General features: G+C 38.1%; 1 protein-coding gene and 1 pseudogene across 9 annotated transcripts in view; one reads left to right on the top strand and one right to left on the bottom strand.

Moving 5' to 3' along the window:
* Positions 1-17,254, bottom strand: part of Fras1 (Fraser extracellular matrix complex subunit 1) — a 444,408-nt gene that overhangs the window by 341,421 nt on the left and 85,733 nt on the right. The window lies entirely within an intron of this gene.
* LOC106009682 (mitochondrial import inner membrane translocase subunit Tim9 pseudogene) lies at positions 2,838-3,397 on the top strand (annotated as a pseudogene).

Genomic DNA, 17,254 nt, shown 5'->3' with positions numbered 1-17,254 from the left:
CCCAGGAAGATAAAGGGACACACCAGAAGGGTTGAGGATAGTATTGTTCTGCCCCCCACCCCCGATAGTATGGAGACTCCATACTGTGGAGTTATCAGAGCACAGACAGTATTCCTAGTACACCTGAGTTATGTACCAAGATTCACCATGGTTTCCATTTAACACATCACCAGGTGCTCTCTGAGTTGGATGTCACAGATAAAATACTGCTGCCAACGTAGAGAGCACAAGGACATATCGCTATCATAGGGTCACCTCTAAATTCAATCCTAAGTAATGACACTTTGAGGAAAAGTAAAGTTTTAAAATATTAAGGGGCCCCCAAAGAGCTCTTCAGTCCAGAATTTCACAGAAGAATCTCAATAGACTCAAGAATCTCAATTCTTCAAGGCAAATAAAAGAAATGGAAAGAAATTTTTTATATGGTGATTTAAAAACAGTTGGTAAGCTTAGAATTATCTTAATAATAGAGTTTAAAAGTAAAACTGACTGAAAGAAAAAGAAATTTATCACTTCACTAAAAAAGAAATTACATTTTTAAATTGCCTGTTTAATGTCAGAGTGGAATAAGACTATCTTCGAGTTCTGATGCCATAATATTTTATTTTTATTTTTTGACACATATTTTAACAATTATTTTGTCTTCAAAATGCAGCTTATCTACCAAGATTGAAGACCAACTAAATAAAAATTTCCAAAGTGTTTTACATTTGTTCTCCTATTGACATATTTTACATTTAATTCCTATTGAAAGAGTGCTTATCAGTTAACTAGAAATCACAAAGGCCATGTTGTTTCATTAAATTAAATGTTTTTAGTTAAACAAGAACACTGTTCATGCCAGATCTTACTGAAAACGTTTCAAAATGCAACTACAATTTTCCTAACTTGCTAACTTGCTAAATAATAAATGCTAAAATAACAATTTTCTTGTATGATTCTCTTTAATCAAAACGACGGACTTTGTTGCTGATGCACTAATCCAGGCAATGAAAGCTATAAAGGCAAGGGGTGGGCAGAGGGCCAGACACAAGCTGGGGATGGGAAGACCATGAGGACATGAAAACTGTGAAGACACTCATTGGACGAGGGAGACACACAGTGGGCACGTGGTGGGGGGAGGATGGGGGAGGGCAGCACCTGGCTGCAAATCCAGTAAGTCAGGCCTGTCTTAACTGCAGGAGAAGGCAGCAGGTGAACAGGGTTTTAGCAGGTAAAGATAGAGGGAGGCTCTTTTTGATTTAGGAGATGGTAGGAGGAAAGCAATGGCTGTAGAAAGTATGGAGAATAGGGTAAGTGTAGACATAACTAGAAAGATGAGGCAGGCTCCACTGTAGAGATCTTGAGTCAAGGAGCCTGTATGTAATTTGGTAGGAAACTGAGAGACACACAAGCATGTGAAGAAGGACGGATAAGAGCTGGAGAAGGCCGCAGTGCTGTGCTGGAGAGCAGGTGTGTACTCACTTCCCCTCTGCTAGGAGCCGGCACTGCTATGCCCCTAGGCACGAAAAGACCTGGTGACATCTGATAAAGCAATTAAATGGGGCCAGGAAAGGGAGAACACTTGAAATAATTTAATAACTTCAACTCCAAAACACTTTATTGAGTGAAGAAGAGCAAGTTGATGAATTCTAAGCACAGCATATTGTATTTATTTTAAAGAAATCATTAAAACACCACTCCATATATTCTGTGTGGAGAAGAGGTGCAGCCAGAGTGCTCAAGTTCTCTGGCAACTGCTAGCTCTGTGATCTTTGGCAAATTCCTCAACCTCCCTGGGAGAGGCAGACAGGAGGATGTGGATCGCGGGAGTGCAGGGATTTTTCAAAACTTAACAAATCCTGTTTACCAGCCACGAGGCTCCAGCTCAGTTGTCTATGGTGAGATAGACCATAGATACCAAGGCAGAACAGAAAGAGCAGGAGCAGTTCAAGCTACCCACAGGAAGATTCCTGCTCTCCACCGTAGCTGGTTCACTCTGCGTCTGAACGTGGCCAAAGGTGCTAGACCAGTTAAAAATGAGAGGAGAACTGAGAGAGAGAATGTGGGCTGGGATACTGATGGCCAAGAAGAAGACAAAGAGCAGTTCCTCCTGAGAGAGGGAAGGAGGGGTCTTGGGAGAGGAACTCAAACACACAGCAATTTCACACCAGGGCACAGTATGACCAAGGAGTGGGCCACCGGTGGGGCAAAGCTAGAGCCACCAGGAGGGGCATGGAAAGACTGGGAGGGGACAACATCGGAGAGATCATTTTGACCTATCATCTCATCTTCCCGAACATCATTTATCACTATGAGAGCATAAAAGATGGAAACAACTGAGAGAGTTCTGACCTCATGACATTTCCCCAAAGTTTAATTTTTGGTGAAATACCCAGAGTGAAAATTCTTTCCTTTTCTGGTTCATTTATTCCACAAATCATTACCATGTGAAGCACGGTGCAGTCTGTGAGAGCGATGCAGATCTGGTCTGTGGCTCTCAACTGCCAGGGCTTACACCTATTATTGGAGGGGACATGAAAATCATTAGCCATTTTACAAGAGCTAATTAACAAGGCTACAGGTGATGCTAAAAGGCAACATGAAATGAAGTACAAATAAGTGATATGCGTGTGCCAAGAAGAGACAGCGCTGCTGTTTGTAATCCTTTCTGCTCCCCTCCTATCCTTTCTTCCCATCACTTAGCCAAGATTTACTGAACACCAACTGTATGCCAGTAGAACAGTGATTAAAACAGACACAGAAACAGCCCTTGGCTTAGAATTTGTATTAATACAAATTTTGCCATGAAGGAAAAGAATAGGCTGCTTTAAAGACAAAACAACAGGGAACTTGACATCGCCGCTCTCACGTGTTCTCTGCCATTCTCTGGCCAAGGCGTCCGCTTTAACCTTGACAGGCCGACAGCCATTGCAGTCCCCCCAGCCTCGTATGGACGAAAGCCAGTGACTGAATGTCTACTTCCATAGAAGTCTAAAGTTAAATGAGAACTTGAGGGCCCAGCTTTGGAGAACCTTGTAGAAATCAGGCCTCACTGGAACCCTGAGCAGAGGTTGGATAACTGCTTCTCAGGAACTCAGGAAACTCATGCGTCAGAAAAGGTGACTCATAAATCAACCAAAAGAATATGCCTGCACAGATGTCAGAATCTGATCAGATAAAACAGTTTAGGGAATTCCTGGGAACCTACAATAAACTTATAGAAACCTGCTTTTTGGACTGTGTTAAAGACTTCACAACAAGAGAAGTAAAACTTGAAGAGATCACCTGTTCAGAACATTGCTTACAGAAATAATTAAAAATGACACAAGGAATAACCATGAGATTTCAGGAATACCATATTCAGCAGAATGAGGCCCTGGCAGCCAAAGTGGGACTTCTTGGCCAGCCTCGATAGAGAAGTCCCAATGGCTGAGCTCTGGGTGGAGGCTGCCACAGCTGTTGCACTGGGAAAGAGGACTCATCAGGTGGAATCCCTGGAAGTGGTGGGCACCATGTTGAGCCATTTGTCATGACTATTTGCAAATGGAAACCACTGGAAACACAAAATTGCTGCTCACCAGGAATAATCAAAATAGAGGATCTTATTGTTCAGTGAAAATAATAAGGTGCAACATTAAGGTTGAAGCCTTAAGATTCAGTAGCTTGGTAACTTAATTAGAAAAATAAGCCACTGTTTCTTCAACTGTGACTGTTAATTTTAAAGCAAAATATGTGTTCAATCATGTAAGAGAAAAACATTACTGAAAGTGAAATAAATGGGAATATCACTGAAAAAAAAAAAAGACAAAACAACAGGGGACCAAATTGGGGCATCTTGGAAGCTCAGGCTGACATTTTCAGACACCTTCGTAAAGCACACAGCAAACTTCTGTTCATTTCTGTTAATAAATCACATATTACATGCAAGATTTTATCAACTTAATATATAGATTTAAGCATCAAAATAAGTTTTAAGCCAACATTATTGCCTCACATCCATTTTAGTAAACTGAGGCTTAAAGAAGCTCCTTAACTTTTCCTGCATCACAACTACACGAGGGCAGCTCCAGAGTGCAAAGCTGAATCTGCAGCTCCTGAATCTCATGCTCTCTCCACTATGTGACACTGTTTGTCACCTCAGATAGGCTTCAAAGTTCTTCTCTTTTATTCATGAAAATAATCCTTTGAAGAATAACTTATTAATGCTAATATAGTAATTCTATTGACTTGAGAAAGAGTACCATTAAGTAGCAAAATAATTGAACTTTTCATGAAGGAAGATTCTTTTCATCTCTTTTGGTATTTTGCCAGCATCTCATCCAGCCCAAGAACTTGCTAATAATAACAGTAATTAAACACAATAACCAGAATTTAGTAGGCAACTACTATGTGCTAGACATTGTCCCTGATGATAGCCACACATTACCTTATTTATACAACCCTGAGAGTTGTCCGGTACCCTGTATTTAAGAAGTGGCATATGAAGCCAAAAGAGTAAGCAACTTGACAAAGGTTACATTAGGTAAGTGGCAGTTGGCATCCACACTTTATTCCAGTATGCTAAGAGTGCCAACCCTGCACCTGCTCCTGAATCCCATGAGTCATAACTAGTTCAGTAAGGAGAGAGAACATAAGTAAAACAATTTGCCCAAGGTAACATGGTTAGTGAAAAGCAGGCTCAGCCAGGGAAACTGGAGCTCCTGGCTCCCCATTCACAGCCTACTTCAAGAACATTGTTGGAGCAAATATGATGAATGCATGATGATTGAAAAAAATTATTTCACTCATTCTTGAAGGCTAAAGTTGATTGTACTTGGGAAACAAAATCGCAGCCTGCAGCTTACAATTCCCCTTTGCTGGGCCTGTTGGATGCTCAAAACCCTTCTTTTAGAACATACAGCAGTCCCAATCTGGATCACAATTTACATCTGAGTTTCCCAGTGAAGAACAGCCGAGCTGAGTAATTTCACACTGCTTGGACACTTCTTTTTTTCCTTCTTGCCAGACATCCTGCACACAGAGTGCCCTCTTGGAAGCCAGTAACACTCGGAATTAGGCAGGCACAATGGCCCAGGGAAGAAGGATTTCTGAGATGGTCTTAGCACCTGGCTAGCCTCTGTATCAAAGCTGGAGGTATTCAGCACCCTGCCAATAAGATGTTCACACATCCACCATCTGCTGGAGGAGAAAAATTATCATAGGTCAAGGGGAAAAGTAGGACAGCAGTCACAATATTTTAAGGAAAAATAAATTATCTCCACTGGAAAACCAATATGGTGAAAATCTCAAACAAAAGAGCCAACCCTGGCAAAGTACAAAAATCATCGTGGATAGTAATAAAAATGGCATTTCCCATCAGTACGGAGATACCTCAAAGAACTAGGACTGGAAGTCCCATTTGACCCAGCTATTCCCCTGCTCAGTATCTTCCCCAAAGAATTAAAAGAATCATACCACAGTCATATATGTGCACCCGTGTTCATAGCAGCACAATTTGTAATAGCTAAATCTTGGAAACAGCCCAAATGCCCACCAACTGGAGACTGGATAAAGAAAATGTGGTTTTTTTATAAAATGGAGTACTACTCAGCCATAAAAAATGAGAAATTGGAGACATTTATAGCTAAATGGATGCACATTGAGGCAATACTCTTAAGTGAAATAAATAGGACACACATGTATAAATACTGAATAACTTCTCTAGTGTGAGAAACTGAAAGTGTAAATAAGTACTGAAACATATAATAGATAATGTGAAATAGGAAGAAAAGGGGCAAAAGGGAAGGGGAAGTGGGAGGGGTAGGGGAAAAGAAACAAGGGAATGGAATTAATATGAGAAAATGAAAAAATGGAAACAAAAACTTTGTAAATAGGGAGGGATGGAGGAGCTGAAGGGAGGACTGGGCAAGGGTGAAAAATAAGAACCAAGAGAGACTATGTAAAGGTGCAAATTTCCAATGATGAATGTCATTATATTGTGCACCTAAAATGTACCAATGATTAGAATGAATAATTGATAATGCGAAATAGGAAGAAAAGGTCCAAAGGGTAGGGGTAGTGGGAGGGGCAGGGGAAAGGAAAGAAGGGAAAGGAAAAATGATGAGAAATGGAAAAAATGGAAACAAAGTCTTTGTAAATAGGGAAGGGTGGAGGGCATGAAGGGAGGGCTAGGAATGGGGAAGAAAATAAGAACCAAGTTGCATTATGTAAAGGTACAATTCCCAATGAGAAATGTAAATGTGTTGTATACCTAAAATGTACCAATAAAAGAATTTAAGAAAAAAAATGGCATTTCCCACATTCCAATTGTGGCTAAACAAGAAAAAGAGAATGCAAGATGTTAGATTAGGCATGTATTTGCCAAACCATTCTATGCAAATGTTACAGCAGAAAAACAGCAAAAGTACCATGAAAAATATTTTTGTTCTCTCTAGTAGACCGGGCTTCCTTTAAAGAGTGACAGGCTAAACAGGTTTACCTGTTGTCTCAGTAGGCCCTTCAGGGCAAGTGCAGAGGACAGGGAGACTTATATAGAGCACTTCCTACGGAAGAAGTTCAAGGGACACGAATGCTACAGAGTACTCTTCTGTATTTGCTCAACGAGAAGCCATTGTCAAGCACTTAGTGTGGACAAGGGTCAGTATCATACATTCTAAATATGCAACGTGGAGACCCATAAAAAGTCAGTTTAAGAAGATGACACATGCAAATATTTATCACCAACTTTTAAAACTTTTACTTCCTTTATTGCTTAGATTGTTAAAGTCCAGAGATACACAAAAATTAGGAGAATGGCTTCACTGAATTCTGACACATCCAGAACATAAAGCGGCATTAAAAATGAAAAATTCAGAATCCCCCAAAGCACTAGGTACCTGAGCTCATGAGCTAAAAGAATATAGCCTGAAGGCACCAAATGCCCACCAAGATCTCAACTCAATGGATATTCCCACACCCACAATGACCTCCCACTCTACTATCTTGGCTTCTCTAGATATATTATGGTGGCCAACAGCCTAGGCTCACATTGCCTGGCTTCAAAGCCCAGCTGAGCAACTTCCTAGCTATGTGAACGAAGATAAATTACTTATAATCTGTGCCTCAGTTTCCTTATCTGTAAAATAAGGAGACAGGATCTAACAATTTTTGTAACAATTAAAAGAGTTATTATATCTATGGATTGGAAACTGAACTTACCATACAGTAAATGCCAATTGATACTTTTAATAATAATTATTATCAAAAGTAATCAGTCCTATCAGTATTATTTTTACCATAATCCTCTAAAACAGAGCTGCTTATCCACCCTGGATTGCTACAGAAAAATAATTTTCTAACTTGCTTGAATCACGGAATATTGGGGATTTTTCAATATACTAATTTAGTTTATTACCCCCAGAAGGCTTTACCTCACTGCATAATAATCATGTTTACATATCTGTTCATCCTGACAGACTGGGAGGTCCCTGAGACATTAAGTTCAGCCTTTTGTACATGGAAGATACTAAGCGTTTGCTGAACTCTGTATGGCTGAGGGCTGGAGAAGATAACCTTGAAATCTCTTTAATTATGCTTTTCTGCCTTAATTTTTCAAGTAAATATATTATTTGCTGTGTTAGGTCAGATTATCCTGGTAAAACAAACAGATCCAATAGGGAAGGGGTTAAGCACAATAGAATTTATGTCTCAGTTAGTTACTAACCCAGGGCAGAGTCCTAGTAAGGAAGAAAGTTCTGCCTTGGGTAGTCATTTAGGAATACAGATTGACAGCAATCTATCAGTCTAATTTCCAGAATCACCCTGGGGCCAGCCAACCCAGTCAACCAGAAAGGGGAAGGAGTGCAACAGCATGTAGGGGAGGAAGCAGAGCACATTTTCCCATGCACATTTCATGAGATGGAACTCAGGTAAAACACCTAACTGTAAGGAAGTCTCGGAGCAGTAGTAAGAGGAAATGGATTTTGGTGAACAGCTAGCACTCTCTGCTAGTGGTTAAAAATAATCCCATTGGCTGTATTCCAGGGAATCTTTGCCTAAAAATATTTTGTGACTCTTGAGATAATAAAACATTCTTGTAAGAATAATTTTTATTTGCTAAAAGTCAATATTCACATTATAACTCCTTGCTTAAACAAGCAAAATGTTTTGAGATTAATTATTCACCAGCAAACTTAATTTTCTTTGCTTAATTAAAATAAATTTTGTCATCTTTGTGCATATAAAAATTAGAAGTGATCAAAAAGAGTCTGATATCTAACCACTGACACATCACCCTTCCAGACTTAATAGAAAATCCAACCTATATTCACCTCTTTCTTTTCTGCATCATGTAGCTCCTATAAATTTCCAACCTTGAATAAAGATGGTCATGAAATGTTTTCTATTTTTTTAATAGATGAGCCTTATTTGCTTAACCACATTGCCAGGTCCTCAAGGGTATGTTATTTTGTATTTCTCCAGAAAGTAAAACTGGTTTTATAAAATACAAAGTGCGTACAATATAATTATGGGTTATTTTTCTCTTCTGTGTTACTTTCAGTGCCACAGTACAGCAGTAGGTATTCAAATAACAAATTAGATCACTCACAGGTTGTTTTTTTTAAGTTAAAGTCAAAGTAGCCTATACTAAATTAATTGCCCATCCTTGTTTCCATGCCTTCCCCATGAGACTGGAATCTACTTTTGTATCGTCTGAATCTGATGTGGCCTTGACATTTTAACCACCAGGATGTGGTAGAGCTGACAAGTTCCAAGAGGCCTCATATGTAAATGTCTGCTTACTCTTTAGGGACACTCACTTTGTCACGAGAATAAGCCCCAGCAATTCTGCTGGATAGTGAGAAATATATGACATGCTAATCTTTTGGTCCAGTCAACAGCCAGACACCTGCTGGACATGTGTGTGAGTTTACGCAGAGGGGCAGTCTCGCACCAGCCTGGTGGCTGATGGCAGATATTTGAGTGAGCCCCATCCGGTTTGGGCAGGCCTAATCTGTATCAGCAGATGGTCCATAGATGCCCCAGGAGAATAATAAATGCTTATTGCTTTTAGACACTCATACTTTGGGGGGGTCTATAACACCATAACTATCTAATAATTATAACAATAATACTTGTTATCTTTTACACAACAATAACTACCTAATACCAAGCTTTAATTACTACCTACCCCAGCCCTTCATTTTGTAGATGGGTAAACAGAAGGCATGTGCAATAAAATGGTGCAACCAAATACTAATAAAAGTAGGATTAGAATTGAGGTTTCCTAGCTTAGCAGTTTGAGGCTTAGCCATTAAATCATTTCATTTCATTTGCAAGATCTTGGGGGTTTCTCAAGTCAACATAAACATAACGGTTCAATACAAGCTGGCCACTGGAGAATGTCATCAACAGGACCTTCCTACAAAATGAGATTGTTTGAAACACACTGTAAAATGCAAAGTACTATAAAAAGGCAAGATGTTCTACTGCACACCAGAGATGATGATGAAATTTATAAACTTTTACATTGTTAGAGCCAGGTCACTGTCATCTTTATCCAACCTTTAACTCAGATTTTTACTTAAACATTAACTAGGTCTTCAAGCGGGGAGGGGTTCTAACATGACTAATGCTCATTAATGTTTAGGGCATCAAGAGAGTTACTCTAGAATGTGACTGTTTAATTTATATTCTGACTTAAAGGGTTGAAGGCTAAAAGGGCAAAAACCATGACTTTTATCTTTAATTACTGTATTGCAACTGCATTGCCTAGAATTGAACCTGAATTATTAGCTGACTGAATCCTAAGCAGAATCTGATCTTCTGGAAAACTTTAGGTATAGATTCAGGAAGACAGGAGTTATGAGAAAGAATTTTAGATGGGTTTTAGGCAGATGAAAATGGAAAACACGATGTTATGCTTTTAAAAGCTACATGAAAAGGAGGATGGAAAGAGTAAGAAAAATACTATAGAGCATTTTAAAAAGCAAAGATGTTAATTATCTTATGCCTAGGTTTAAATCCAACTCCATTAAAATACTCACCTGACTCAAAAACCGTTGTAAAATACCCTTTAGCTTTGCTATTCCTTCTGTAGTGAAGTTGTTACACAGTCATAAATTGCATTTAAATAAGGCATTATTTCAGGTAACAATTTTTTCCCTTTAGAACAATTTTAGTGTTTTACAAAGTAGTAAACTTAAAGCAAAACTTTATAGATCATGGTACAAACACCCAATGATAAATGTAAATGTATTTTATACCTAAAATGTACCAATAAATATATATATATTTTTTAAAACTATAGATCATAAGCTTTCTAAATCTCTTCTTACATTTTTCTTAGCATTTCATGAAAAATTTAAAGGATTAATTTTATTAATTGGTTGTAAAAGCAGTTTCTATTCCTCAGGTTATATTCCTTAATCTGTACTAATTCAAAATGTTTATTACAGGTGGCTCAGGAGTCACAAATACACCATTTCAAAAATATTCATTTTGTGAAGTTCTTCAAACTATGAAAATGAAACACTAAACCCCAGGAAGCAAAGCAGAATGAACCCATCTGGCATGACAAGAAATTAAATGTAAAGGGGGAGAACCCAACAAAAAGAAAAAGTCATGGCAATGACAAGTCAATACCTTTCAGTTATAACCATCAACGTTAATGGTCTCAATTCACCAAGCAAAAGAAATAGACTGGCAGAATGGGTTAAGAAGCAAAATCCAACAATATGCTGGATACAAGAAACACACTTCATTCAAAAGGAAACTCATAGACTGAAAGTTAAAGGGTGGAAAACAATACTCCATGGGACAGGAACCCGAAAAAAAGCAGAAGTAGCTATCCTCTTGGCAGATCAAGTAGATTTCAAACCAACACTGATTAAGAGAGACGAAGAAGAACACTACATCCTTGTAAAGGGAAGAATCCAACAGGAAGAGATGACAATCATAAATATCTATGCACTAAACACTAGCGCACCCAACTATACAAAACAAATACTAATGGACATGAAAAGTCATATATGCACTAATACAATTGTAGTGGGGGACCTCAACACCCCACTGTCACAAATAGATCAACTAGACAAAAAATAAGTAATGAAATACTAGAACTCAATCGAACTCTTGAACAAATGAACTTAACAGATGTTTGCAGAGTGTTCCACCCCACAAAATCAGAATACACATTCTTCTCAGCTGCACATGGGTCATTCTCAAAAATAGACTACATACTCACACATAGAACATGTTTAAGTAAGTGCAAAGGAATTGAAGTTATCCCCTGCATATTATCAGACCATAGTGCGATGAAATTGGAGATCCATAGCAAAAGAAACTCAAAAAATTTCATAAACATGTGGAAATTGAACAACACACTTCTGAATAACCAATGGGTCACAGAGGAAATTAAAGAAGAAATCAGACAGTTCCTTCAATTAAATGACAATGCCAATACAACATATCAGAATCTATGGGACACAATGAAGGCAGTCTTACAAGGGAAATTCATAGCAGTGAATACTCACATTAAGAAAACAGAGTGAGCCCAATTAAACAACCTGATGCTGAACCTCAAGCTTCTAGAAAAATAAGAGCAGGACAAACCCAGAGCTCATACAAGGAAGTAAATTATAAAGATCAGAGCAGAAATCAATTCAATGGAGACTAAGAGAATGATACAAAAAATCAATGAAGCCAAGAGTTGGTTCTTCAAAAGAATAAACAAAATTGACAAACCCTTAGCCAAACTTATCAGAAAAAGGAAAGAAAATGCCTAAATCCATGAAATTAGGAATGAAAAGGGTAAAATTACAACAGACCTAGCAGAAATCCAGAGGATCATCAATACCTAGTTCAAGAACCTATATGCCAATAAGATGGAAAATACAGAAGAAATGGATAGATTCCTAGATATATATGAATTACCAAAGTTAAATGAAGAAGAGCTAAAAATTCTAAACGACCCAATATCAATCACTGAAATTGAAAAATGTAATTAAAAACTTAACAACTAAGAAAAGCCCAGGTCCTGATGGCTTCATTGCTGAATTCTACAAGACATTTAAAGAGGAACTACTGCCACTACTGTTTAAACTCTTCAATTGAAATTGAAAGGGAAGCAATACTCCCAAATTCATTCCTAGAAGCAAGCATCACCTTGATCCCAAAAGCAGAGAAAGACCCAAATGAAAAACAGTAGCATAGGCCAATCTCACTAATGAACATAGATGCAAAAATCCTTGATAAGATACTGGCCAATAGAATGCAGAAGATCATACACCCTGACCAAGTGGGATTCATCCCAGGGATGCAGGGATGGTTCAACACATGCAAATCAATCAATGTAATATACTATATCAATAGAGCCAAGGAAAAAAACCCACATGATAATCTCCATAGATGCAGAAAAAGCATTTGACAAAATCCAACATGCATTTATGATAAAAACCCTACAAAAAATTGGAATAGATGGTCTCTACCTCAATCTAATATAAGCCATCTATGAAAAACCAACAGCCAATATCATACTAACTGGTCAAAAACTGAAATCCTTCACACTAAAATCAGGAACAAGACAAGGATGTCCACTATCATCAATCCTGTTCAATATAGTTTTGGAAACATTAGCCACAGCAATTAGACAAGAGAAAGAAATAAAAGGAATAAAGTGTGGGAAATGGTAGAATTCAGCTATCTAGTTTTAAGAATAGATCACAAGAAGTTTGTTAACTAAGGGAATTAAGTCATTTCTGGGAAATTCCACAAGTCTGTTTGTTAAAAGAATGCCAGAAAACTTTGAGACCTTGTAAAAGTCTCAGAGGAGAAAAACAGGTTTTCCTAGTTTTCTTATTTACCATTTTCCATGATCAGAGGACCACAACTCAATGACTCTACGGGTGGTAAGAGAGATACGACTCACTATGCACATCTGTGATGTTTATGGTGGGCTGGTGGGCTTGATTTTTGGCTAAAGTCATCCTGCTCTCTTGATACTATCTGATAAGAAGAGGGCTGCGGTGTGCTCTTTGATGTACTGGATTGGTGAATAGAAACAGGGGACTTGTGAATTCTCCTGTAGCTTTTATGAGTCACTTAAAGTCACTGGTTATCATCAGAGGTGAAAATCAGAAAGACAATAGCCAGAATAACTAAGCTGCTTTCCTACATGTATAAAACCCTTCCTTCTTTCCTTTGTGATTGTGGAATAGTGCCAGAGGAATTAAACTGCTGTTCATCCCCCAGGGTGTCTCCTTTTCTTTCTTTAAAAGTGCTTTCCAGGGTCTCCGGTTTCGCTCTAGAGAAACCAATGACAATAAAGATAGGAAATGAAGAAGTCAAATTGTCATTATTTGCAGATGACATGATACTCTATACAGAAAACCCCAAGAACTCCACTAAAAGTCTTCCAGACTTAATAACCAAATTCAGTAGAGTAGCTGGATAGAAGGTCAACACACAAAAATCAATAGCTTTCCTCTACATGAACAACAGACTCACTGAGAGAGAAATAGGCCAAACAATTCCTTTCACAGTAGCATCCAAAAAACTGAAATACCTAGGAATCAACCTAATGAAAGAAATCAAAGACCTCTTCTCTGAAAACTATAGCACTCTGAAAAGAGAGATTGAAGATGATATCAGAAAATGGAAAGACATCCCCTGCTCCTGGGTAGCAAGGATCAATATAGTGAAAATGGCCATTCTGCCAAAACTGCTATATAGATTCAATGCAATCCCAATTGAAATCCCAGCAGCATACTTCACAGATGTTGAGAAAACAATCCAAAAATTCATTTGGAACAAGAAGAGACCTAGAATACCAAAAGCAATTCTAGGCAACAGAGACATGGCAGGGGGTATCACAATCCCCAACTTGAAACTATACTACAAAGCTGCTGTGATAAAAACAGCATGGTACTGGCAAGGAAACACCTGAGGATCAGTGGAACAGATTAGAAGATCCTGCAACAACTCTAGACACACTCAGCCCTCTCATCTTCAATAAAGAAGCCAAACACCCTCACTGGAGGAAAGATAGCCTTTTTAATAAATGGTGCTGGAAAAATTGGGTTTCAACTTGCCAAAGATTAAAACTAGACCTAATCTCTCACCATGCACTAAACTAAAATTGAAATGGATTAAAGATCTAAATATTAAAACAGAAACACTGAACAGGCTAGAACAGAGGTTAGGTAGAACTCTTGAAGATGTTGGTGTAGTGAAAGATTTTATGAACAAAATCTCAGTTGCCCATGAACTAGCACAAACAATCAACAAGTGGGATCTCTTCTTATTAAAAAGCTTCTGCACAGCAAGAGAAACCACCGACAGTGTGAAGAGACAACTCACAATGTGGGAAATAATCTTCACCTGCTCTTCCTCAGACAAAGGTCTACTATCTCAAATCTATAAAGAACTTAAAAAAAATCAGACCTCCCAAATTTAAAGACCCAATTCAAAAATGGGCATCTGAAATGAATAGACATTTCTCAGACAAAGAAGTAGAAATAAACATATGAAAAAATGCTCAACATCACTGGTCATTCGAGAGATGTAAATGAAAATGCTGATATTCCACCTTACTCCAGAAAGAATGGCTGCTATCATGAAATCAACCAATAACAAATGCTGGTGGGGGTGTGGGGAAAGAGGAACCCTGCTCCACTGCTGGTGGGAGTGTTGACTGGTGCAACCACTGTGGAAATCAGTATGGAGATACCTCAGAGAACTAGGAGTGGAGTTCCCATTTGACCCAGCTATTCCCCTGCTCAGTATCTTCCGCAAAGAATTAAAAGAATCATACCACAGTGACATTTCTGCACCCATGTTCATAGCACAATTTGTAATAGCTAAAACTTGGAAGCAGCCCAAATGCCCATCTACTGGAGACTGGGTAAAGAAAATGTGTTTTTTCTAAAATGGAGTACTATTCAGCCATAAAAAATGAGAAATTAGAGACATTTATAGCTAAATGGTTGCACATTGAGGTGATATTCTTTAGTGAAATAAATAGGACACACATGTATAAATACCAAATAGTTTCTCTAGTGTGAGAAACTGAAAGTATAAATAAGGACTAAAAGGTATAACAGATAATGAGAAATAGGAAGAAAAGGGGCAAAGGGCAAGGGGAAGTGGGAGGGTAGGGGAAAGAATAGAAGGGAATGGGATTAATATGAGAAAATGCAAAAATAGGAACAAAATCTTTGTAAATAGGGAGGACTGGAGGGATTGAAGGGAGGGCTGGGCAAGGGTGAAAAATAAGAACCAAGAGAAACTATGTAACAGTGCAAATTTCCAATGATGAATGTCATTATATTGTGTACCTAAAATGTACCAATAAAATAATATTTTTTAAAAAAAATAAATAAAACAATAGATATCATAGAAGTTCGGGTAAAATAGTGGTTACCAGAGTCTAGAGAGAGTTGTGGAGAAGGAAGGACAGAGGATGGTTGGTCAATGAGTACTTATTAGTTCAGTAAAAAAAAAAATTCTGATATTCAGTTGCATGGTAGACATATAGTTAACCATAATGCACTGTCTATTTTTTTTAATCTAGAAGGACTCTGAAAGTTTTCCCCACAAATAAATAATAAATGTTTGAGGAAACCCTGATTTGACCATTACATGATACACTGCATGTATCAAAACATCAAGTAGTGCCCCACAAAAATGTGTAAATTTATGTGTAAATTTAAAAAGTAAATTTAAGAAAAATTTTAAAATAAAATTTTAAAAATGTGATGCCCTTCACACAGGCTCAAGCACCACATACCACTCATTTTCTCTGCTGGAAAATGGAGACCTATTGATATTCCTAGCTGTTCACCTCGGACCCCATTTCTCCCTAATGCCAAGTTATGTGTTCTTCAACATGTCTCTTGCAGACCATCTGACAGGGACTCTGACTTAACTTGCCTCTCCAGGCAGGAAGCTGAGTGGTCTCATCTAGGGGAACCAACTCCTATCCCAGTCAGGAGGTCAACATAGCCCCCACCATCTAGGTGGGGTTCGTGGGAAGTAGAACTAGCAGAGTTACAGCTGCCTTATTTGTCAGATGTGGCCCTGTACAACTCCTTTCATGTCCCTGCACTGGAAAGAAGATAAATTTGAACTCCTCACACTATTTAGGAGGAGGGGAAGAAGAGGAAAACTTCTTCTAAGAGTCTAAGTACAAAAGGCAAAGCAAAATGTTATTTTTGTCAATTTTGGAGCTAGTCAATAATGAAGAAGTCGTATGTCACATTGTGACTTGGGACTAATTTTTCCAAAGAAGCAATAAGAAACTACAGTATTACAGATTCTCCCAGTGTGGGTTACAAAGACTAATGGGTTAGAAAGGAAACCTAAATTTCATTTACCTAATTTAAAATATTGTTCCCTTTGTAGGGTAGGTCAGGGGTTGTATTATGAGTACTGAACATCTTGTAGAAAGAGCTCCATGCTAGAAAGAAACAAATCACTAAGTTAGGATCTCTGCTAATAAAAACCACTATAAATACTGCTCACCCATGGAATAATTAGATAACTCAATTAACTGGTCTCACGAATGCATAAAACCTTTGACCTTAAAATTTAATTTAAACAAATTTTTAAAAAGATGATGAAAAATATTGTTTAGAGTTTTCTAATAGGGAGAAAAGGGAATTTTTAAAGAATGATAAATTAAATGCAGGTGCATACCTACCATCTGTGCATAAAATTTGCTCATAAAAAAGTAAATAAAAATGGAATGAGAAAACATGGAATAAAATACTTTATATAAGAGTGTGGCAATATCCCAACAGTCTCCACTAAAAAAGCAATGTCTTTACTATCTTTCCTTCATCTGGGGTTTGGGAGCGTTTTTCCAGAGACACACAGTATAGGACATGGTGACTGGTACGTCACCCGCCTGCTACTTCTTATTTGATACTAGATCAGAACCTCTTCACCTTGCATGTTCACTCCTAGAATAGCTTAGAGAGAAGGAAAAAGACCCATCCCACAAATCCTTTTCTACCAGTTAACAATAAAAGCAATTGGAATGGTGTTCTCAAATTCTCTCTTTTAGATAATTCTACTTTACTGCTTTCCCCAGTACAGGAGAGTTTACATTGAAACAGCAGGAGACTGGAACCAGGCCTAATAGCACATCTCTGCAAGAAATGTAGCTTCCTACTTCAGAATGAACCAGCTCCTGCAAGACTCTTCTGCCTTCTCGCCTCAGGAGAAATAACTTGGGTTTCCAAGGTTATCAGATAAAAGCAAAACATTCACCTAACAGGCAGTGGCAGAAATG

The sequence above is a fragment of the Heterocephalus glaber genome, unplaced genomic scaffold, assembly GCF_053883595.1.
Source record: "Heterocephalus glaber isolate CG9 unplaced genomic scaffold, H.glaber_assembly_v1.0 deba00001454, whole genome shotgun sequence".
NCBI lineage: Eukaryota > Metazoa > Chordata > Mammalia > Rodentia > Bathyergidae > Heterocephalus > Heterocephalus glaber.
The sequence above is the reverse complement of the archived record's forward strand: the minus strand, read 5'-3'. Positions and strand labels throughout refer to the sequence as shown.